The 25,766-nt window shown below is 39.8% G+C and overlaps 1 protein-coding gene across 3 annotated transcripts in view; it reads right to left on the reverse strand.

Moving 5' to 3' along the window:
- Nucleotides 1-11,683, reverse strand: part of LOC119786455 (protein unc-13 homolog C) — a 181,604-nt gene extending 169,921 nt beyond the window's left edge. For 2 of the 3 annotated variants that reach the window (XM_038289813.1, XM_038289811.1), the window contains exon 1: nucleotides 11,241-11,683. The gene's annotated coding sequence lies outside the window, so the exon portion shown is untranslated. The remainder of the gene's footprint in view (nucleotides 1-11,240) is intronic. The other variant, XM_038289814.1, reaches the window with a different exon arrangement.
- Between the last annotated feature and the right edge of the window lie 14,083 nt (nucleotides 11,684-25,766).

Here is a 25,766-nt window from a genome sequence, read left to right on the forward strand (position 1 = left end):
ACAATTCCGTGTTAAACATCAATCTTTGTACTAAAATATTCTTTCTGTCATGATTTGTGGACATTAAGATCAAAAGAGAAGCATCATCTCCTGTTCGGACCCTGTAGTTCAGTGAAAGTGTGGAGCCAGAGTAAAAAAATGTGCCACCCAGGAGAAGGCGGGGGTGGAAGTTGGAGGGAATTTTTCTGGGCGTTGGAGGGAAGTGGGCTGCCATTCGGCTGGCGTTTGACTGGGAAGGGCCATTTTGAATGACTGCCATTACATTTAAGTAGTTTAACCAAGTCTGAAACTCGAGTCTCCATTTCTTGTTAAAATGCATTTAGTTCCCAACCTCTTGTAATCGTCTCAAGTTAAGGTTTCTTTAAAACTAGAAAAAACCTTTGTAGTAAATATAAGCAAATCATACTGTAATGGAAATCTGCTTTTCAATTCTTCCTACTGTAAAATGTACAAAAAAAACACTCCACTCAACACTAGGTTTAAAAATATTTGTTATTTGCTAGAGGAACTGTATTTTAAGAAATCTCCTAAAACAGAGATGTGCGTGTGTGGAGGGTATGAGTGTCATCCTGTCTTGCCATCGGAGTAAAACTGCTTTTCTAATTTCACAATCAAAAATTAGGGGCCTTTGTGTGTAATATCGAGTATGTATCTATGTGTCACTCAAGGTCTGTACACCCAGTAGCTACATTTATGTATTCAGCTCTTAGAGCAAGAAGCTAGCTAATCATTCTAATTGTTTCAGTCCAACAGAGTGCCTGCAGTACAGAGAGCAACAACAAAATACTGAAGATTATTTGGCTTCATAGAAAAATAAATTACATACATTGCTTGATGTTTGATTTTGTTTAAATAGTGTGTTTCAGCACCTATGTTAACGATATAGCAGAATAAATGAAAAATAGGTATTCTTTCCATTTTGATAAAAACCAAGAGACTTTGAGCCATGCTATTTTTAAGCTTTATCCAGCTTGGGATGGCTCTGAGATGTTTGTGCCTTTTTCTAGATCATAACTGGTCAACTGAGTCAGTGATGTTGTGTTGTTCAAAGCATTTTACAGCTGTTCCACATTAGTTCTGGACTTTAGCGCTTGATCTTTCAACAGTCTCATGACCACAGAGACATGCTCACTTCAAATGAGCTGTGAAACACATCTGCACAGTTAGCTGTTATTGCAGGCCTCAGAAGAAGGACTACATATTAGCAGAGAATATACATATTGCTTGCACACTTTTCTGATGAACAACTAAAACAACCACCTTAAGACAAACAGAACTGAATTTTGACAGATTGTTCATTTGATGTTTCTAGAACTAAAATAAGGATTTGTCTACAAGTAATGCCAATTTATTCTGAGCTCTTTACTGCCAACAGGAAATGAAATAATTTACTTAAGCTGCCAACCAATTATTAACATTGTAATCAAAACTATGCCAAACAAAAGTCCAAGCCAATTGTTGACACAGACATCTAATAAATTGTCAGAAAACAACTGTCAGGATCATTTTTGCGAGATAAAATAAATAAATAAATAAATTGAAAGAGGCTATCATTTCTTGTAAGAGAAGTTTCCTGACTCAGTTTACTCTCTGGAATACTGGCGTATAGCCAGAGGTAGCCTTTCTGCAGCTGATGGGTCATGATCCATAAAAGTCCACCCTTGAGTAGCATATGTCCACAGTTTGCCTCAATTGTTTCCATCAGAGCTCACAGGGATCTCAAATTAATTGTGTATTTGTTGGACAAACCTTTTGAGTTATGTCATGCAATTATATTAAGATGATAAAAGCCAACCTTAAAAAAGCCACATTGGGATGACATTAAATCATTAGTATATTGGAAATGCACATGAAATTGAATGTTTTGTTTCTTGAAAGAGCTTATAATGGTGTGTGTATTTCTTATGCTGCCACAGAAAATGCTGATATAATTTTTACTGTTCTAGTGTTTTAGGACCAGCAGTTGCAATCTACAGGGAATGTGGAACACTCTAAAGGGAATCATGCATACATTTTAAACCATGCTACTTTAAATTCAAATGGATGGATCTCCCATTGAACATATGAAATTATCTAAATATTTCCATTAGAAAGCTTTCTTTTACTATTTAATACACTAAAATGTGATAATGCTACAATATATTTTAGCTTATTTATTTAAAGGAATAGCAGTAAATGTCACTATTAAATAAATATAAAACTAGAAAGCAGAATGTTATAGGTCAGGGATGAAAATAAATGGACAGAAACAAAGATAATTGATATATCTTCTGAAATCACAAGAAGTGGATAGCTGCATTTTCTCAGTTACAGCAACTTTTAAAATAATTTACTTTTAGAATTAGTTGTACTTTACTGTGGAAGATGTTTTAAAAGACCAGCCTCTCCACTCCAAAAAAATGCGCGTGCAAGAGCATGCACGAGCCCATTTCTCCTAATGCAAGCCCTGTTTAAAATGTGCTGTTCTCATAGCTCATAAAAGCCTACCATGTCCATGTACAGCAGGGACTATATAGTGATCTTTATAGCATAGCTGACTGTTCAGACAGATGATAACTGATTTTTTGCTTTGTCGGTCACGTAAGTCCACGTCCACTGCACAGTGCCTGTGCCATCTTTGTTATTAGTCACCACAGTCGGCCACCGTGACAACAAGTCCCATAATGCTTTGCAAGGAGAGCTCTCCGCTCAAGCATTCTTGGATATATCTGCCTCTTCTGAGGCCTTTCTTTTCTTATCATGCACTTCGTAGACACTTTTTCTCTTACGACCGTCGGCCATTTTCAAAGAACTGCTGTGAGAATAACTTGAATAAAGGCGCTATATAAGTACATAGGTGCAAAGGTGAGCTTCAGTGACTGTCTGAAACCATAGCTAACCACAGATATGGCATTAAAAGTGCACATTCGCAGAAAAAGATAGCTGATGGGACGAGCATGTAGGACGGCCTTATGTAAACATATCACCAGAAGGATTGAGAATTAGGAGGACGGATTATTTAGATGATCCAGCCGGAAGTAAAAGATCGCCCTCTAAACCTTTAAGTAATATTCTTCTGAGAGTATCACAACTCACACTTTAGTAAACTGTCTTGTACTCTACCCACAACAAGTAACTTCTGAGATCTAATGAATATAGAGTACAAAGTAGATACTGTTGGTGAAAGTTCTTTATTTATTTATTTCAACATGTATGAATTACCTACACTGAAGAATGGTTTTATAGTTTACACAAAAAAGTGACTTGGAGAAACGTTTCTTATGCCCTGCTTTGTCATTTTGTAATCATGTCATTCATAATTTTCTGGCTTAATACTTTGAAATATCAGAACATCACATGATTTTATGGGATTCTTTATTATTATTCTTTATAAATAACATATATTTTATCTAAAATAACATCATTAGTACTCCTCTGAACTACAATAAGTTTCTCTGGAAGGTGAGGCAGCATCTGAGGTAGCCATAGAATCTGAACCGGGTCTTGAGTGCTTTGATCCAGTTGAACTTTCAGAGTTAGCAAAACTATTGTCTTCATCTAATCCTTCAGCTCGTATAACAGATCCAGTTCCAAAAAAGTTATTTAAGGAAATATTCCCTCTGATCTTCTTCTCCATCTATCACTGTTACAGGGTTATGTACCAGAGGCTTTTAAAGTAACTGCAATTAAGCTTCTTGTTAAAACTTATTTACAACTAAATTACTAGATCAATCATAGACCTTTATTTAAGTTTTTTTTCTAAACTAAAATTCTTCAGAAAATAGTTGCCAAACAAGTGTATGAAAACTTCCATGTTTTTAAAGAGTTTCAATTTGGTTTAGGAGCTCATCATAGCTCTGAAAGAGCTCTAGCGAAAGTCACTAATGATAATTTCATGGTGCTCAGATAATGGACTTGTATCTGTACTTGTCTTGTTAGATCTAAATGCTGCATTTGTGATCATAATATTCTTTTGGAAATGCTTGAACATTTTGTAGGGATTAAGAGAATAACACTAGGCTGGTTTAAATCTTATTTATCTGACTGATATTGTTTTTTTCAAGTTAATGATAAATCGTCCTCATGCTGCAATCTGACTGTTTCATCTGATTGATTTGTCTCTGTAAAATGCCTTAACATGAAAACTCTTTAATTGGTTTTATAAATAAATTGAAACAAATTGAATTTGATTGCAGATCACTTTAGGCTACCAAATTGAGAACTAATGAAGTTATTGTTAAGTCTTTTTTTATATTCCTTTTTTGTGTTTTTTTTTTTGCCCTAAAAACAGCTTTTAGTATTGTAGTGCCGTTAAGCTGCACTCTAAAAACAGAAGGACAACCTCACTCTATATTGATCTAAATAAAATCATTTAATATATCGCAAATTAGATCAATACTTTGGTCAAAGCTTACAGACTGTTGTTTTAAATGAGACAAGAGGTTCATGTACCTGGCCTCCTGGTGGAATTGGTGGTGCACTCTTTGAACTATTTTTAGAGGTTTTATGGATTTTAGAGGCAACTATAGAGAAGGTACACCACTCTTCCCTGTGTTCTGTATTCTGTACATAACACAGTATTCAGGCCTGGATATGGCCAGTGATATTATACTCAGCTTTCCCAAAAAATCTAAACAGCCCAAAGAGATCCATGATGTATCAAGTCATATGATAACATACAGTATTCACACATTTCTTACCCTAAAAAGGGACATTCTAACATTACAATAAGAAATTTATACTAATTATATGATCATATCCTGAGATCCTCAGAAAAGCATACACAAAATAAGTATTTTAGGTACTGTATGCTTAAATGTATTCAATTTGACCTATAATGTAGATGTCGTTTCATTTTTTTGTTTCTGGGTTGTACGACAGTGCAGTGTATGCATGTTCCACTCTACCTCTTGTACCACATTTGTTTGTGATTCCCCTAATTTACTCTAGCAGGATGTTTTACTGCTACTTTCTCTGTCAAGAAAGATTGCACCTTACGGAAAACTTGTATTTAATAAGTGCAAATAGCCAATTAGGGAACTGCCTTTCTCTTTACAAAGCCAGCATTCTGACATCTGCATGTTAAGGTTTGACAAATGAAGCATCCCTCCTCTTCTTCAGCAAGAGTTGATGCTCAAATGACCTGCTAATGCCCATGAGGTAACGCCTGTAACATCCCATTAGAGAATAATGATGCAAGAATTAAGAAAAAGGAATGACAAATAACTTGATTCCTATGTACACTCAAGAGTGTTTTAACATGAATGTCCACAGAATTTGCAGCTATACCTCTGTAAAAAGACTGTGCAACAAATATAGATTAAAGAAGGCAGTTGAGTACAAAATGGAAAGAGGCAATACAACATCAGTCATTCTAAACTTACAACAGTAAAAGTAAGTGGAAAGCGGAAAAAAATGGTTTCCAGAGAATAAGCTGAAACAGTGTAACCTCTATCCATAAGAGAATGAGGCATTGTATATAATATATATATATATATATATATATATATATATATATATATATATATATATATATATATATATATATATATATATATAATATATTAGGGGTGGAATAGTTCACAAAATCCACGGTTCGGTTCACGGTTTCGTGGTCACGGTTTTCGGTTCGGTTCTGTATATGTTGATTGTTAGGAAAATCTCTAAGCTGACATGTTGGTCGTGTTGCTGTTAGCATAAACAACACAATGCTTGCACACTGTTTATCCAAAACTTTCTTTCCGCCGTCATCGTAGGTCACTCTAAATGCAAAGTGATCCCATACAGCAGACCTATAAAAGGCTGCTGGCGCGTCTTCCAACTCCTGTTCTTTCCCACTCGCCATACTGACACAATTCTCCACAACAACTGATTTTTTTCTGCTACACCCGGCTAAGCTGCTTCGCTTCTTCTTCTTGTTTACTACTGGTGGTTGGCTTTGATCGCAGTCACGCCACCTTCTGCTCTGGAGTGTACACGCTTTACCTATGAGAAAAAGGAGCAGCACATGAACTCAACCCAACGCACGCGAATCGAACCGAGACAGTCGAACCGAATGGTTCGGACAGTTTTCATAAACCGTTCCATCTCTAATATATATATATATATATATATATATATATATATATATATATATATATATATATATATATATATATATATATATATATATATATATATATATGTATATATATATATATATATACACTCACCGGCCACTTTATTAGGTACACCTGTCCAACTACTCGTTAACACTTAATTTCTAAGCAGCCAATCACATGGCGGCAACATTTAGGCATGTAGACATGGTCAAGACAATCTCCTGCAGTTCAAACCGAGCATCAGTATGGGGAAGAAAGGTGATTTGAGTGACTTTGAACGTGGCATGATAGTTGGTGCCAGAAGGGCTGGTCTGAGTATTTCAGAAACTGCTGATCTACTGGGATTTTCACGCACAACCATCTCTAGGGTTTACAGAGAATGGTCCGAAAAAGAAAAAACATCCAGTTAGCGGCAGTTCTGTGGGCGGAAATGCCTTGTTGATGCCAGAGGTCAGAGGAGAATGGCCAGACTGGTTCGAGCTGATAGAAGGGTAACAGTGACTAAAATAATCACCTGTTACAACCAAGGTGGGCAGAAGAGCATCTCTGAACGCACAGTACGTCGAACTTTGAGGCAGATGGGCTACAGCAGCAGAAGACCACACCGGGTGCCACTCCTTTCAGCTAAGAACAGGAAACTGAGGCTACAATTTGCACAGGCTCATCGAAATTGGACAATAAAAGATTGGAAAAACGTTGCCTGGTCTGATGAGTCTCGATTTCTGCTGCGACATTCGGATGGTAGGGTCAGAATTTGGCGTCTACAACATGAAAGCATGGATCCATCCTGCCTTGCATCAACCGTTTAGGCTGGTGGTGGTGGTGTCATGGTGTGGGGAATATTTCTTTGGGCCCCTTGGTACCAATTGAGCATCGTTGCAACGCCACAGCCTACCTGAGTATTGTTGCTGACCATGTCCATCCCTTTATGACCACAATGTACCCAACTTCTGATGGCTACTTTCAGCAGGATAATGCGCCATGTCATAAAGCTGGAATCATCTCAGACTGGTTTCTTGAACATGACAATGAGTTCACTGTACTCAAATGGCCTCCACAGTCACCAGATCTCAATCCAATAGAGCATCTTTGGGATGTGGTGGAACGGGAGCCAACAAATCTGCGGCAACTGTGTGATGCGATCATGTCAATATGGACCAACGTCCCTGAGGAATGCTTCCAGCACCTTGTTGAATCTATGCCACGAAGAATTGAGGCAGTTCTGAAGGCAAAAGGGGGTCCAACCCGTTACTAGCATGGGGTACCCAATAAAGTGGCCGCTGAGTGTATATATATATATATATATATATATATATATATATATATATATATATATATATATATATATATATATATCAGGGCTCGATGTTAACCATTGCCCGATCGCCCGGGGCAAGTAGTTTTTATTGTCGGGAGAGTACAAATTGAATTGCATTTGGGCAAGTGCAATGATAAAAAAAAAAATAAATAAATTATTTATCACTCAAAATTACTTTTAAATCACCAACATTCGCTTAAAAAAGGACCCACATGCGTTGCCGGCGCCATTTTTGTTGTTTTGTACACAAGCCGCGAGATTTTCCGCCAGATGGCGTGATTTTTGTCCGGGAATTGGCGCAAATCAGACACACCCACCACCCAGATAACCCTAGATTAAAAATTATCGGTCAGGTATTAGGAAAATTGGCATAATTGTATGCCATGCGCACAGTGTAAATATGGCTATAATATGGCAGTCTTCAGTACAGTGATGCAGGTCATACATTCAAAAATTTTCATAAATTTTTTTTCTCTTAGAAATTGGAGAGGTGCATTTAAATGTTATAGAGCTAAACATGTTAAATTGGTGACCTGTTATGTTATTATTATTGTCTTGTTGCTGCATTTATTTTGTCAGGGAAAACTAATCCTGAGTCAGTTAAAAGTCAGGGAATTCTGAAATGATGTAAGACTGTGGAAACCCTGTATAAAATAACTATGTATAATGATTCTCTAGAAAAGTCACAATATATTAATAGTATCATCTTGTATAAACATACCGTGACTCTAAAATAAAAGTTATTCATTTGTGAGATTGACTTCTGTTTTGTGATTTATCTTAAGTTTTTAACCTTTTTTTTATTTTTAACATAACAATTAATATTTTTCCAAGCACACAACAGTTTAAAGCAAAGTTTAGTTTGAAAAGAATGTGCAGGAAGGAATGAAAAGCATCTTAACACGGTAATGTAGGCTTGAGTTCATTATCTGACACATGCATATACACACCAGGAACCTTTAAACTTAAAAAATACTGAATTACAAAAAACATTTAACAAACATGTTTCATTGATATATATACAAAAATGAATATTAGGAACCATATTTATCAAACATTTTACTGGGCAAGTAAAAATTGTTTCTGGGCAAATGAAATGTGAAAGTCACTTGCCCAAAGGGCAAGTGGTAAAAATCCTTAACATCAACCCCGGTATATATATATATATATATATATATATATATATATATATATATATATATATATATATATATATATATATATATATATATATATATATATATATATATATGTGTGTGTGTGTGTGTGTGTGTGTGTATTTTTTTCAATATTTAAAATTCTATCAACTTTGGAGTGTGGCAAAGCAAAGCTTTTTACTGTACCAAGGGTTTTACTCCTACTGCCATAATGCTCTTAAGGTTTAAAGCCCTTTGAAGGAGAGGTCAGTGTAAGTAATAAAGTCACTCTGGTTTTCCACAACCTTTGATTGTAGGCAAAAACACACACCATCTACAGATAAAAAACACACACCTGTTGCTGCACTGACGAATTGCTCAAATAATAAATTTTCTTTGCCTTTGCTTTCAAAAGGAGGTAAACAATCAATGGCTTGATATAAAGCAGTTGCTAAAACACAGAAAACCATGGTATGCCATTTAAGCAGGGACAAGAATCACTCCTACTGCAGATTTACTATTTCAATATAAAATTTTGGAAACGATACACACCAGCCAACTGCTGGGTGTCTACCTTAGCATATAAATTAGCCATTAACACCTTTTTTATAGATGTTGGAGATCTGCCTGTTTGTCAGTGTAGTCCTGTTTCTCTGACTGTGACTGGCTGGGTGTGGTCTCTTCATCCTCTGACATGGGAGCTTGTCTGCCTTGCTGTATGTTTCCTGGATGGGGCCATCTTTTACAGTTGCCTTTTCTATCTCTCCTTCTGTCTCATTGAACCCCAGTCGAACTCAGCAGTTGCCCGCTCACACTGAGCCTGGTTCTGCTGGAGGTTTCTTCCTGTTAAAAGGGAGTTCTTCCTCTCCACTGTTGCTACAAGTATGCTTAGTGTGAGGGATTGCTGAAGAGTCAATGAGTCTATCCAATCAACTGTTTTTTTCTTGGATAGAAAACTTTGAATCAATTTGACTGTATGATCTAGTGAACTGTAAAAGGCTTTGAGATGACATGTAGTGTGAATTGGCGCTATATAAATAAACTGAATTGAAATACAGCTAGACTTTTTAACCAACTATTACTAGTTTATAAAACTCTTGAAAAGCACTACTAAGTTTGCCATGTGTTTACTCATTTTTTTTTTTTCTCAGGACTATTCCCCAAAATTAGAATGGCACTAAATTAAATGTTAATAACGCTGCTATAGTATAACTAAAATAATTGTGAATATCTTAAATACTTGTTTATTTTTACACGTTATCATGTAATTTTCTGTATTGTGGTAAACAGCTGTCATAAGGTAATTGCTCAAATCAAAACAGTTAGATTCTAGGTCACTGGACCGATCACTCTAGTCTGCAATAGATAACAGACATTCTTCTTCAATCCATTTTGCAACAGGCAACACTTTTAACACCAGCCTTTCCCGCTCAGGTATGGGAGGTTCATTTCACCAAAAACATCTTGGAACCCTAGTGGTTCTTGGATATGTGTCATCCATTTCTGGTTTAGACTAAAGAAGCAAGAGGAAATAAAAGTACAACACTCCCTCTAATCAGCGGTTCTGCGTTTTTACATCTTGCATTAACTTCCAGTCTTTCCCTCATTTTTCTTGCTCATGTACAAAATTAGTAAAGCGCTCCACAGTTTAACACCTGTGCAGCATCTTCTATCTCTGCCACTCCTCTTTGAGGAAAATGTCAGCTGGAGGCATGCTACACCATTTCTACTCACAATACTATAGCTGATTGTGTGTCCACTGATGTGAACCCAAAGTAAGCCAATTTAAGCTCATCATGCTTCAAGCACTTCTGCTCCATGCTGTGGAGTACTGTTTGTTCCGATCTCCCCTCTGGGTGAGACAGAGAGATTTTCTGAAAACCTTTAGAAATGGATGCATATAGATGAGACATGATTATGTGTTACGTCATGTCTCCAGAGCATACGATTATGGATTATAACTGAATGTGGATGAGAGCAAAATGTGGGTGTGTGACCGAATGTGTATGCATGTGCACAGCATCCAGCACACATGTACGTAAGTTGCATGCCTCCATGCATGGCTGCTTTCAGCCATGCATTTGCTGCTGCTGCTGCTACAGAAAGAGGCAGCCATACACCAGTGGGAGTTGAGTATGAGAGGGTGTGTGCATCCTCAGATCATATTGCCCTCACGCCCATGCTTAGCTTCATTTTACCAGAGTGGTTCATCTCTAAACATAATATATGCAGCTGCAGCTCAGGAAAAAAAGCCAGCAGCACATTTTTCTCCTTTCATTAATCAATGAATCATTTCTTTAGCTGTCATGACTAGACTGTTCAGTGTGAAGCAGCTTGATCACATGCGTTACTGTTGTGCCACGTTATGCAGAGCAACCTAAGGAAAGCTGAGGATTTGTAGGATCGACTCTGTTCGGATCAGACTGTGAAAATCTGGAATAAAACAGCAAAATCTGGTCTGTATCTGAGCACCACGTTGCGTTGTTGTATTTCTCAGGTCGGCTGCATCGACAGATGATGCCATCTACCATCCTTCTCAGATAACAGCTTCTCAGATTCATTAATGTAGGCTACTCACAGGGCCACAAGGGGAGGGAAGCAACAAGAAAATACAACGAAGTCCAACCAGTCACAGACCCCCACCACCCCACACACAGCATGCAAAGGCGCATCCAGCGTCCGGACGCGCTGCGCTGCTGCACATACCTGCCAAATCACCGCTCAGGACGCAATCCGTGTGAAGTCAATTCCCTGCTTTGACTGAATGGTCTGGGTCGGAAAGAGAAGAGAGATTGTGGGGAGGAGATGCAGGGAGGGAGGGGGCAGAGCTGCTCGGTGGGTGCGCAGCTGGCTGCTAATACCAGAGCTCACAGCATCTCTGCGCGTCCGTCAGACATCACAGTCCCAAAGCGCCGCTCCTGCAAGGAAACGCATCTCCCCCATGACACCGATGGTATGCAGAGGAACCTCCAGTCTCTGGGTCCTTGGTAGTTTTATTTGCTTCACAACTGATTCACAATCCTTTCTCATTGACAGTTTCACCAGACGGCGTATATACAGGCGGGTGGTGGTGGTGCTGATGGGACGGATGACAGCGATGCTGCTGCTGCTGCGGCTGGCCGGAGTCAGTCAGGCTTCTCTCTGAAGGCAGGAGAAAAATCAGTCCTCTCTCTCTCCCTCTTTCTCCATCTCCCCATTTCTCTCTCTCTATCTCCCCCTTTCTCTCTCTCTTTTCGGTTGGTGTGTCTAAGTGTGTGGTTGCTCAGAAAAAGCCCAAAAAGGCCAAAATAAACCTGAACTCAAAAGAAAAAAAGATGTTGGTGGATAGATAGATAGATAGATAGATAGATAGATAGATAGATAGATAGATAGATAGATAGATAGATAGATAGATAGATAGATAGATAGATAGATAGATAGATAGATAGATAGATAGATGATAGATAGATAGATAGATAGATAGATAGATAGATAGATAGATAGATAGATAGATAGATAGATAGATAGATAGATAGATAGATAGATAGATAGATAGATAGATAGATAAAATGACACTTGCATTTTTTCACCAACTTCATATTTTAGTGGAAGCCTTCACGATTTTACAACCCTGCAGATTTTTCATTCTCAAAAATGGGGTTCCTGCAAATGCTGGTTTATGAGCATGCCTAAGGCGCAATCATGGGCATGACCAGGTACTATAGCGCCACCTTGGGGAGTCATGAGAGGGAATAAAAGGTCCTGTTTCTATCCATAATATGTTTTCAGCAAGAATGAAAAAAAAGATAAGTTGCAGAATTGATTTAGTATTCACTATTCCTTTTTTTTAAAGATGCTTTTACAGGATACCGCTACTCTATCACAAGAGTAATAGAAATGTAATGGTTAATAAGCATAGTAGAAACTTATTTTCTAGTATATGAGTGCTTGAAAGCAAATACTTTTCAAAAAAAGACTAAAGGGGTATATTTTTTTGTCATACCTAGATTAAAAGTAATAATTTAAACGTAAATAAACCCCTGGCAAATGTTTAATCGCACTGTGGCAGCAATTCTAACAAAACTCTTAAAGTAAAGCACATACGACAGCTCTCCCTGTTGTCAAAAACTCTGTTTTCTTCCTGTTTCACACCTGACTTAATGCTCCGTTTAGCTTTGACATCTAGCTGAAGGGGACTCATTAGCTGAGCTATTGGTTTCAATACATTCATGTTGTGTTTTTACAGATGATACCTTACTCTGTCTCTCAATGTTCCATCCTTTTTTCTGTACTAGGAACAGTTACCAAAATAGGTATTGTCAGGGCTGACTTTGTTACGTAATGTGTTTTTCATAGTAAAGGTGTTACTATTAGCTCAAATGTTTTATGTTTGGCTCTGTTTCTCTCCCAGATAAAGCAACTTAAATGGGCACCACTGAAATTACTGTAACTTGTTACTTTTTCTTCAGCATAGGAAGTTAAAGTGCTTTTCTAGTTGTTGTATCCATACTCTGTCTTCCTCTTCAGTCAGCTGTGGCAGATGGCTGCTCACTCTGTGCCAGGTTCTGCTGGGGGTTACTTCCTATTAAAGGGGAGTTTTCCTTTCTGCTGTCGCTACAGGCATACCCAGTGTGAGGGATTTCTGCAAAGTCACCAACCGCATGAATTGACAAGCCACCCTTGCTATGCTCATTCAGCAGGACTATTGCTGCAAAGTCAGACTTCTTGCAGTTGGATGGAGTTTCTTAAATACGAAACCTTTTATGAACTGGAATTAAATAATGAACTTGCCCGCAGCATTCTATAATCTCCATTTTAAAATGCAACTCAAAACCCATCTGTTCAAGATTGCTTATTCTCTTTAAAAATATCAATTTCACTGTCACAGCCTCTGTATTTTTTAAATGTTTTTAAATGTCTTTATAATTATTATTTTTATTTTTTCTGACACTTTTTATGTTTTGTACGGTGACCTTGATTGTCCAGAAAGGCGCCTTTTAAAATCCATCCATCCATCCATCCATTATCTTACACGGTGCTGGTGCCTATCTCCAGCAGTCAATGGGCAAGAGGCGGGGTACACCCTGGACAGGTTGCCAGTCCGCCTTTTAAAATAAAATGTATTATTATTATTATAAGTACAATTAAAATAGAATGTATTTCGACAATAGACTTATTTATATAAGTTGAATTCCATTTTTTTGCCTGCAGATTAAATTTGCTGGGACTTGGAGTTATATAAGTAAGCTAAGAATTAAACCTGAAACCTCAAGCTTTTTTCATGTGGGACTGATGTACCTGCTACAATAATAGTTTTTTTTTTGTTTATTTGAATTAAAATACTTCTAGAAAAAATTCCTTGTCAGTTCACATAATTATACTTTTCTTCTGCAGTTTTGTATGTGACTTCACTGAATACAAGCATGCACACACTCTCATTGCCCATGATTTTCACTAAATTGTACAGTAAATCAGAATCTAAAAAACTAAATGGTATTTAATTATAATTAAATATTCTTGATGAAGCATTATGCTAAAGAAACAGCAAATACAATAATTATTAACATTTTGATAGGGTACTCATAACATTTCACTCATGATTTGGTGGCCATTTAACATTAAAATAGAGGCCGTCTTTTTCTGATGTCCTCTGTGAGATTTTCTCCACTCTGTTAGTCCTCATCTTCTCTTCCAGCGTTTGTGCGTCATGCCTTCCTCCAACAGCCACTAATTGTCTGGGCTTCAAGCGAAATCCCATTTCTCTCCCTGTCTGCTTCTCTCCGTCACATGGTAGAGAGGCAGGATATATGGAGATGCAGTGCACAAGCGCGTGTTGCTTAGAGGGGAGTGGGCGCAAATCCTGATGGGAACTGATCCCACTCTCCCCCTGCCGGCAAAAGCAGTATCGGCAACCTCGAACCTCAGCTAAATTAGTCTGAGTCACATGATATGGACTTGAACTTAAGCAAGCGCAGCAGATTGAATGTTAGCTTATTTAAAAATTTTAGATGGGTCAAATCAAATCTAATATATCTGATTCTGTGAATTTTTCTGATACTCTCTTGTCTTCCATCCAGCTCTTGCTATTACTGTCATGAGCTTAAGCCTTCCAACTTTCTCTGAAAAACTAACATCTTGCTTTGCCTCTGCTTAAAGTTTTTTTCTTTATTATTGAGCAGGAAGTGTGTGTGCATGTGTTTTTTTTAGTTTTAATACAATGTTGGGCCCATTTTCAGGGAAAATGACACATTGTGGAGAACGACTGCTCCTTGTGGGGCTCGATGACTGGATCCCACACTGGGATTTGCTGTTTTTTTTGGTCAGGGGATAAGTTTAAGACTAATGTATGAATTGATTTCAGGTCGGGGTTCTGTGTTAGGAGTTAGGTATGAACCCATAATGGTTAGGGCTAGGTTAAGGGTCACAGTTCGGCTTATGGAAATTAATGGAAGTTGTTGTGAATAATTGTTATATTCAACATCTAGCCAGCTGGGACGCCATATTATGTTGTGATGCTTTAAAATGTTTACTGCCCTCCTGTTAAGGGTGGCAAATATCTTTTTTAAAGGGGAACGGTGTTACAGCCTTGTGTTAGAGAGACTCAGACAGCTGTGGCTGGATCAAAGCGTGCAGTTCCAAGCTGAGTTATAACCACAGTCCTTATTTTGTTTTATTACAATACTGAAAAAAAAATAAAATACAGCTCAGAAAATCAACTGGGGGTTATTTTAGCTTGATAAGCAGCAGTTTCACTATCTTTTATAGATTTTTATGTAATTATAGGTGTAAATATTCTACATTTTGTTATATACACTGATTCTGAGAAAAAGTGGAAAATACTTGCTTCATAAATGTTTTGTGGCCACCAAAATGCTTAAGTGTTATTATATGCATCAAATAGTAAAGTAAAGTATAGTAAACGCATTTGGCACAATTTGGACACTAAAAGTTCAAAGCCCCACAGCTCTGGAACTGTTATAGCTAGATGTCTGAATTTTTCTGCATTTGTGGTTGACGTAGAACAAATGTAATATAATGAGATCTGCCTTTTCTCAAGCATGTCTATGTTACTGCTGTTCAAAAAAGACCTATCATTTTCAAGAATAAATAAAACAACTTTCAGGCATGTTTGAAATGATGCAGCTTGGGCTGTGTTCTACTCACCTCATTTATATATTCAGAAACTAGAGGGGGTTAGCTTTCAAATAATGTATTACACATGTAATTTGGGCTTAAAGTTCCTAAATTATTTGCTTTTCCATTTGGGTATGCAAAGTAGGTGAGAATTTCCCAAAATGAGGTGGATATTAAGAGGTTAAGTTTATGTGGGCTATTGCAAGTCATTTTTACATTTAGTAAAATCACTCCTCTCTGTTGTTCCATTTGTAGCTCACTAAGATTTCTCCTGAAAGAAATCAAACTCCTAGACCTAGCTGTAAGATATTTTCTAAATTACATTTTTGTAGCAGAAACTAAACCAAATTTTACTTGAAAGAATTAAGTTTTATATATCTAGAAATGTTTACATGTGTTAAGTGTCTGTTCTTACATTTATCAGCTTGACTGAAAATGTATTTATGATATCTGGAATAGAATTCTTTATAGTTATAATAATACATATGCTGACCCATAATATTAGGAATATGGAAATCTGAAATTGATTTATAGACCTCCAGAATGTTTATTCTAGATGTGGAGAATGTCATTTTGTTTGAAATGGTAATTTAGACAAAAAAAAAATAAAAATATTTCAGATCTCAGGAATACATATTCCAGTATTCCTGTACATATCAAAACGGCTTGCCGTAGGCTGTTGTGACCGCAATGATATTAGGAGATTATTTCTGGAATGGTAGTAGATCAATGTATCTATTTAGGTGAAATCTTGAGGCAGCAGATGATGATGACAAATAAAAATCTTGTTCTAATATATAGAACCTTTGCATCATCACAGGCGTCCCGCCTCATGTTGATTCAGTCTTCTTTTACATAGTAAATAAGTAGCTGCTTGCAGCTGCGCTTTAGATTTTATCATCCCAATAGATGGTCATTATAAATGGCTATCAGTCCCATAGAATGGCTTTAGATTGTGCCAGTAGGCTCATTAGGTTATTCTTATCGAGTGAATCTTAATCCTAACCCTAACGCAATTCCTTTTCCCCTGTGGAATTAATGAATCTATTTATGTGTAATTTTAAAATAATTACAGTAGTTCTTCATGTACTGTAAATATGACTAAATAAAAATTGAATGATCCGCATCTTGAAAATATTACAAATAATACAGACCAAAAACAAGTAATCTCATGCCCTTTCAAGTGAGTTGAAGAATCCTCTCTATAAATATTTTATTTCCTTTAAAAAAATGCAGATCATTCTTTGATAAGATCCTCATCAAATGAACAATCAAACAGTCAGTGGCGCCCATAGGGGGCGCTGGGGCACCGCCCTCCCTGATAAGAAGAGAGAAACGTAAAATATATTTTTAGAAATTAACTCATAAATGTCAGTTTTACTCTCTAGACTGTGTACCTATAAGCAAAACAAATTATATAAACTACATTTCCCTATCTACTGTCATTAATTTGTGGATTTCCACAGACAGACTCCTACCGTCTCTGTTCTGGGGGCGCTGATCAGACAGCCCCACATTTGCAGAGAATCTGTCAATCATGTACTATTGCTAGGTGAATTTAATGGCCAATCAGCGTCTCGGAACTTTATGGTCTTGGGGCGCTGAAAATACTGCGCTTTAACAGGCTTCTGAACCCAAGCGCAGGTGCAGACAATTAGAGGAAAGATGGCGAATGTAACGAACGAGATGCAGCTTCCACCAAATTCGGTGAGATCCTTATTTATCTACCCGTTTGCCAGAAGAACATCCCTGTTGTAGGATATGAACATTTCATGTCATGGTTATTGTGACTGTGACGAATCCACCTCGTCGCTTAAAACAACCTCCCTAACTTTGCGCGCCACACACACATTCCTGTTATACTGTGTTTGTGAGGACCAATACACTCGCGCTGAGCCCAGTAGCTCCATGAACTTAAAACACACAAGCTGTTCGTGGTTACCTGCTGGCGTATTGAGGGTGCACACTTAATATTTCAGTGGGGTTAGCCGTGTGGGTGTGTGTGTGTGTGTGTGGGGGGACTCATCTTCAGTCTGGCTGCGTCTTTGCTGGGTTCAAACCCAGCTTGGTGTAATTGAATAAGTCAATGAATCTGTGTAAAAGAATTAAGTTGTAAAAATTATTTGTTTTTGTACATCAATTGTTTGTGGAGGTAATATATGGACAAAACTGATTTATGAGAAGAAATCAGAAATAAGAGAGCCTGAGGGTAGGGGCTTAAACTATTTAATGAGGGCTGTGGGAAGAAAAGCGGCAATTTTTGTTTTCTGTTTCTTTGTTACATTGCTGGTAACTGGAGGGAGGCTGAGGCCCAGAGTATCTTGTATATGTTTAGTTTCTTTTGCACCCTGTTTTGAGTTTTTGAGCACAATAAATCACCAACACCGGTAACCCGACTGAGCCTGGATTCTTGGAGGCCAAAGAACCCCGTCACAGTGACCCAAATCATCACTGTTACTGTTATTATATAGTAAATTAAATCATTACTGTTAAATTGTATGTATTGTCCAATTGTTTATTTGAATTCTTATTCCGGATTAGTTGGAGACATACACTAGGCTATATCAGCCCCGCCAAAAATATTTTGCACCAGCCGCCACTGCAAACAGTACTACAGTAGTAACCATTCCATATATCCCCACTTTTCTCGATAGGCCCTTGAATGAACCTTGGTTGGTCCTTGGCTGGTCCCCTAACATTCCTTTTATAAATATAAATCTTTGTACTAAAATATTCTTTCTGTCATGATTTATGATCATCCTAAATTAGGAACAGTGTAGCGTATCTATGTGTCATGTTTTATGAAGTAAGACTCAGTGCAATCTTGGAGGCAAATGATCAGTTAATGAGTTTTATTTAAAGTTGTGGTCTGGACTGAGATGATATCGGCTGGCTGGGTAATCTGGGCTCTGCTGGAAAAGGTGAGGTGACAGATGAGCAACTGGAATGTGCTGGTTTGAATGATGAGGAGCGCTGTAAGGAGGATTGGCATTGGGAGGGTGATGTCCAGTGGTCCGGGCGGAAGGTGCAGGTCCGGTTGGTGATCTTCTGAGGTGCTGTCAGAGGGTGGACAGGCAGGTGAGCTCAGGCAGGAGGGCTTCAGCAGAGAAGGGATCCGAGGCTTCACGGATTCCAGGAGGCAGGCTGGGAGCGTCTCAGATGAGTCTCCAGAGTTAACTGGGTTCTGAAGAGTGGTCTCGGGCTTGGCATCCAGAGTTCTAGGAAGAAAGAAACAGACTGGGTTAGGTTTTGGTTTCACGATGAAGCAAGACTATGAAGAAGATAGGTCTGTACTATGCAGAAGCACGAATTAATTGACGCCCTCCTCCTGGTTCCAGCTCAGATGTAAAGCACCTTCCCAACCAGCCCTACTGAGGAGAGAGTGAATGAAAACCAGACCTGCACCCAGACCTAGGAGTATGACACTACGTGCCTAATACGGGCAGTTGAACAAGCATATTACGCTTCCAATGTAAATAAATTTACTGTTTAAAACAGAAAGTTGTGACAGGCGTAGCGGGCGCATGCCTTTTTGCTGCACTTACACTATGTTACGCATTTACTGTATTTACTCCTTTAGTCAACATTCCAATCTTGATAAATATGTCCTGTAAAGATTAAAGTCCCAGCAAAGCTTGCGAAAATATCTACAGAAAAATAATCCCGCTATTGGCCTTAAGGTGCGTTCACTACAAAGCTCTAAACCGCTGAGAGGTGGAGCGAGGCAAAGGTCATGAATCTAATAAGCAAAGTGGTGCTTTTTTGGCAAATATAGCAAATCAAGATAATTCCTGCACCTGCGAAGAAGATAAAGGGAATTTCGGAGGAGTTGTAAAATCTGTCGCGTTGGGTTCATACACACACGGATGCCTGGTTTGAGTCCAAACGGAGCCTTTTTATTATAAAGCTTCTAGCTCAAATGTTCACACAGCTTAACTCTAACTCTGCTGTTCCAGTGCAGCTTTCAATCAACATAAGACCATGGTCTGCCCCCTGGTGGCAGCACCATATACATCCATGTAACAACATTAGTTAACACCACATCCCCCTTACTGAAGTTAGGTTGACACATTACAGTTTCAACTTTCACAGTAAACAAAAATACACTTTAAATTATTACCAATCACTTTGGGTCAACTAACTCTTATCCGGGAAACATTCTCTATTCTGTCTAACCAATATTATTACATGTTCTTTCTATTATGCCAACACGCATGCATATGAAACTTCCGTGCCAAACATTTTATATCAAACATATAATTCTGCACATTAGAACGGTAACAGACTTTTTCTCATTACGCATCACAGATCAAGTCTTTTGGGTTTAATTACTTCTCTCCCATACCTGGTTCTGACAATACCTGGTGTTACTGGTGTAATACTCTCAGAAACTGTCTCTGTTGTAGTATCTTCACTTGACTGGATCTGCTGTTGCTCAGTCTGTATTGCAGTGTCCGGCATAGGTACAAGATGACTGTGGTTCCTCCTGATTGTTCCTTGTGGCCCCCTGATTACATAGGAGCGCGGAGTTGTATGGACTGTTGTCACCTTGCCTTGCGCTTTGGCATCTGTTATCCAGACTGGGTTTCCTGGTAACAGTTTGTCCAAATCTTTTGTTCTGTGTCTTTTGTTAAAACATTCAACCTGTCTCATCCTTCTCTCCCTCTCAGAGTGACGCAGCTGCTGCAAATCCGGTAAACACGGCTGCAGTGTCTCTGGAAGTACAGGTAGAGTTGTACGGAGTCTACGCCCCATGAGAAGCTGAGCCAGGCTGTAGCCGTTGGCAAGTGCTGTGTTCCTGTAGGCCAACAACGCTCTATACGGATCACTAGCTTTTTTCACTAGATTTTTGACTGTCTGAACTGCCCTTTCAGCCTCACCGTTACTCTGGGGGTACCTAGGACTACTGGTTACATGTTCAAAACAGTACTCCTTTGCAAAATCTTCCATTTCCTGGCCTGAAAATTGCGGACCATTGTCCGTTATCAGTGTCTCTGGTATTCCATGGCGTGCAAAAAATGACTTTAAATGCACTATAACATTGATGGATCGAGTTTGACTGAGCTGAGCTATTTCTACATATCTCGAAAAATAATCCACAAGTAACAAATAGTTTTGCTCTTTCAGCGTAAACAGGTCAGCCCCCAACTTCTGCCATGGCCTGTCTGGTAGATCTGTTGGCATCAGAGGCTCCCTCGGATTAGCTCTTTCCTGTATGCACTGTCTACATTTTAACACCAACTCACTGATCTGGTTACTTAATCCGGGTCACCACACTGCTTGACGAGCGCATTCTCTACATTTAACCACTCCCTGATGACCCTCATGTATTTTCTCTAGGACTGCATTTCTCATGTTAGCAGGAATAACTAACCTTGTGCCTCGCAGTAAGAGATCATTGTGTACACACAAAACTGCTCTTCCTTGCCAGTAATGCTTCACCACACCTTGTAGCCGGTTCCTGTCTGGCCAGCCTTCTGTACAGTACTTCATGACATGAGAACAGATGCTGTCGGACTGCAGTTGCTCTTTAAGATCTGCAAGATATTTGCTGCTTGTAGGGAGTCCCTCTAGCACAGAGTCAACATAAATGTTAGTGTCCTCCAACAGATCTGTGTCTCGACAGGTAATGCTGTTAGTAAGTGGTAAGCGTGAGAGTGTGTCAGCTGTGGTGAGGTTTTTGCCAGGGATGTGCTGTATGGTGTACGAGTACTTCATTAATCGCATGCGAAATCTCTGTATTCGCGGTGGCAGCGCATCCAAAACTTGTCCTCCCAGCAAAGTCACAAGTGGTTTGTGGTCTGTTTCGAGTTCAAAGTTCAATCCTAAAATGAAGTCATTAAATCTTTTACAGGCCCAAGTAAGAGCCAGCGCTTCTTTTTCTAGCTGGGCGTATCGTTGCTCTGTTGGGGTCAATGAGCGCGACGCATACGCCACAGGTAGCCACACATCTCCTTCCTTCTGTAACAAAACTGCTCCCAGTCCGTACGATGAAGCATCTGCAGAGATCTTCTGAAGTTTATTCGGATCATAGAGTTGTAGCACTGGAGTAGACGACAATTCTTGCTTCAGGCTACAAAATGCTTTTTGTTGTTCGTGCCCCCAGTACCACATGTTTTTAGCTGAAAGCAAATCTCTCAGTGGTTTGTCTTTTTCGGAAAGAGATGGGATGAACTTCCCTAGTTGGTTAACCATACCGAGGAAGCTCCTGAGCTCACTCACATTACTAGGCTCTTTCATGTCCTGAACATCCTAGGTTTTGTCTGGGTCGGGGCTCATTTCCTTCCGATGAGACGACAAAACCCAGAAACTTGACTTGTCTTTTGCTGAACTCACACTTTGACATATTAAGAGTGACACCTGCCTGCTCCGCTTTCTTTAGGACCGCATGCAGCCTTGTGTCATGCTCCTCCTTGGTGGTTCCCCAAACCAGGATATCGTCCATGTGACACACGACTCCCTCAAGGCCTGCTGTCACCTCCGTCACCATCATGTTCTGAAAATGTTCAGGCGCACTGGAAATACCAAATGGCAGGCGGTTGAAATGATATCTACCAAATGGTGTTATTAAAGTGGTGAGGAGAACAGGTTCTTTAAATAGAGGTATTTGCCAAAATCCCATATTTGCATCTAGTTTTGAAAAATACTGTGCTCCTGTGAGCATGCCTAGTGTCTGGTCTAATGAGGGCAGGATGTATCTCTCACAACACACTGACTCGTTCAGTGGTGTCGTGTCGACACAGATACGCACCTTTTGCTTGTCCTTTTTAGGTGCTACTACCATGCCACAACACCAGTCTGTGGGCTCTTCCACACGACTGATCACTCCTAGCTTTTCCATCCTCTCCAGCTCTTCTTTAACTTTACCCATGAGAGGTAGTGGGACACGCCTCGGCACTTTGAGTGAAAAAGGCTTAGCATCAGGTTTCAACTTGATAGTGTAGGGTTTTTGAACAAGTCCAAGCCCTTCACACAGTTTCGGGTAAGTCCGTTTTACCGTCTCTTGGTCAATACTGTCCACTCTTGCTATTAGCTTAAGTCTCACAGACGCTGTTCTGCTCAACAATGCCACACGCAGGTTTCTGACCACATAGATCGTCTCTGTAGCACTCCTGTCAGCGTATGAAATAGTCTCTGTTGTCAAGCCTAACACATTGAGCACATTACCACCTGGACCAAACAGTGGTTTCTCAGCTTTATCCAAATGTTCATTCGTCTGTTTTAAGTTCTGGTATATCTGCTCTGAAATAGCAGTGACATCAGCCCCTGAATCCAACTTGAACGTCACTTTAGTGCCTCTCACGTCAATGTCTGCGAGCCACGGATCTTCTCCTTGATCAAGCTCACCTAAGAAAAGTCCATCTGCACTCTCAGCCACTTCATTTACAGCACTTTTGGACCTACACACTTTACTGTAGTGACCGCGTCTGCCGCAGTTGTGACATTCCGCATTTTTAGCTGGGCACTGGGCTGCAGGATGTGCTGGTGCTTTTCCACATTTATAACATGTTTTATTGTCTTGTTTAGCATGTTGAGGTTTTTGGAATTTCAGCTGTTTTTGTTCTTTATTTTTGAACTTTTTTTGCTTGAACTGTCTGGTGTGTACCGCATCCATTGCCGTCCTGCTCACATTACTTTCACATCGCAGGTCAGTCTGTTGCCGCTTTATTTCTTCGGACTGCCTCGCCATTGTGATAGCTTTGGTTAGTGTGAGATCTTTGTCGAGCTGCATCCTCTCTGACAGTGACGAGTCTCTGAGACCCACAACGAGTCTATCTCTCAAAAGTTCATCGTGAAGTGCACCGTATTCACAGTTCTCCGCGAGTGCGTACAAAGCCGTGATGAATGAGTCCACTGGCTCTGCTAGCTGCTGTACACGCTTGTTAAATTTTGCACGTTCATAGATCACATTCTTTCTGGGGACAAAATGTCTATCAAATGCTTTTTTGACTGCATCATACTGCTGGCGCTGCACATCAGACAGGTCTAGTCCTCTTAGCACGTCGTCAGCCTCATCCCCCATGCAGTAAACCAACGTGTTCACTTGATTATCATCAGTCGAATTATTCAGATTACTTGCGATTCTGAAGCGCTCGAAACGTCTGATCCACTTTTCCCACTCCTGGGGTTTTGCGAAGTCGAAAGGTTCCGGTGGTTTGATGGTGAAAGTTGCCGCGGGTGGAGCCGCCATTACAAGAGCTGCTGCCGCTGCTACGGGTCGGGCTGCTTCCAGTGCGTCTCCCCCGTCCATTGTCGTTAGCCGAATGCAAAACTGACGTTTCACCGGTGTCTACAAACCAGGACCACTTCTGACACCATGTCGCGTTGGGTTCATACACACACGGATGCCTGGTTTGAGTCCAAACGGAGCTTTTTTATTATAAAGCTTCTAGCTCAAATGCTCACACAGCTTAACTCTAACTCTGCTGTTCCAGTGCAGCTTTCAATCAACATAAGACCATGGTCTGCCCCCTGGTGGCAGCACCATATACATCCACGTAACAACATTAATTAACACCACAAAATCTAGACTTTTGTTTACATTCATATTGAGAAAATCAATCAGAGTTTAGATGTGGCTACAGTGTAGGAGGCATCAGAGACAAGTAGATAGGGAAAATAAAGTTGACTAAGGATAAAACGGGGAATTGTCTCAAGAGGTTTGCAGGTGGCTTTTTAAAAAGCTGTTAAATTTTAGCCCTAGAAGGACTGGTTCTACTTTTTGTGCAGACACCCTCTGTCCCCTCATTGGCACTCCGTCTGTTTTGCAGGCTTCTCTAATCTACCATTGTCTTCCTTTGATCCTCCATAGCACCAACTCTCCCGAGATCTGGAACTGTTTGCCAGCCACGTTCCTTGGTTTCAGAGGGTTGGGCATGGCTGGCAGCATCATCACGGTTGCGGTGCTCTCTGCTGGGTTTCTTGCTCTGATTACCCTGCTGCTGCTAAGCTCTAGAATTCCATCTCACCTTCCCGCTCTGTGGAACGCGGTCATGATTCAGCCACTCCTGCACTCCCTGAACTGGTCTAGCAGATCTGCGGGACCAGGGATACTGGCAGCTTTACTCAACTTTACACAACGCAAATTCACTCACTGTGTGAATTGCTTTCACTGGCCAGTTGAATTATTAGGTGAACAAAAGTTAGCATTCAAAGTGAATGCACCACAAGAGATTGCTTCTAAGTAGGAACACTTAGGTACACCATGGATAGGTACGTATTCCCACTTCGTATCTTAAGTATAATGTGTTATTCCACTTGTGAACAAAAGTATTCCCAGTTATCTTTTTGCAATAGGTAATCTGTGTAAGCTTTTGACTTTTTGAAACAGAATTAGGTTTAGTTCAGTTTATGAAAACAAGATAAAAATTAAAGCCACAAGTGGCATTGGGCGGCCCTCGCAGCTCGCACCGCCTGGTATGTTGCGATCGCGGGAACCAAGCGACCTCCACCTCCACGCTCCTTCCCAGCCTATGCTCCTGCTCTTCAGCCTATGCCTGCTGCTGCTTCTCTTCATCCTCCCCCTCCTTCTTGTTCTGCTGCTGCCACTGTTTCTTATCCTCCTCCTCCTGCAGCTTCTCCTCATCTTCCTCATCTTCCTGCTAATGCAGCTTCTCCTCATCATCCTCCTGCTTCTGCTTATCTTCCTGTGTCTCCTTCTCCTCCTCCTGCTGTCGCTCTTGCTGTATCTCCTTCTCTTCATCCTGCTGTCGCTCTTGCTGCATCTCCTTCTCCTCATCCTGCTGATGCTCTTTCTCTTCATCCCCTGCCTACTGCTGCTTCTCCTGATCCTCTTCATCCTCCTTATCCTGCTTCATTTAATCCTCCTCCATTCTCCTTCTGCTGATTATCTTCCTAATCATCCTCCTCCCCCTGTGCTCCTTCTCTTCATATTCTTCTTCCTGCTGCTGCTCTCACGGCATCTCCTACTGCTGTTTGTTTCTCATCCTCATCATCCTTCTCCTCCTCCTAAAAGCATGGCTTTGGATGACTGGAGTTAACAGTTTGATGCTTAGCCACGCCCACATGCTCCCATGTAGAATAATAATTTTGATAACTTTTAATTTGCTATGACTATAGTCCATGTAAAGTTAATTTGAAGTCTCAAACTCAAAAAAA

The sequence above is a fragment of the Cyprinodon tularosa genome, unplaced genomic scaffold, assembly GCF_016077235.1.
Source record: "Cyprinodon tularosa strain WSP-4 unplaced genomic scaffold, ASM1607723v1 ctg272, whole genome shotgun sequence".
Taxonomy (NCBI): Eukaryota; Metazoa; Chordata; class Actinopteri; order Cyprinodontiformes; family Cyprinodontidae; genus Cyprinodon; species Cyprinodon tularosa.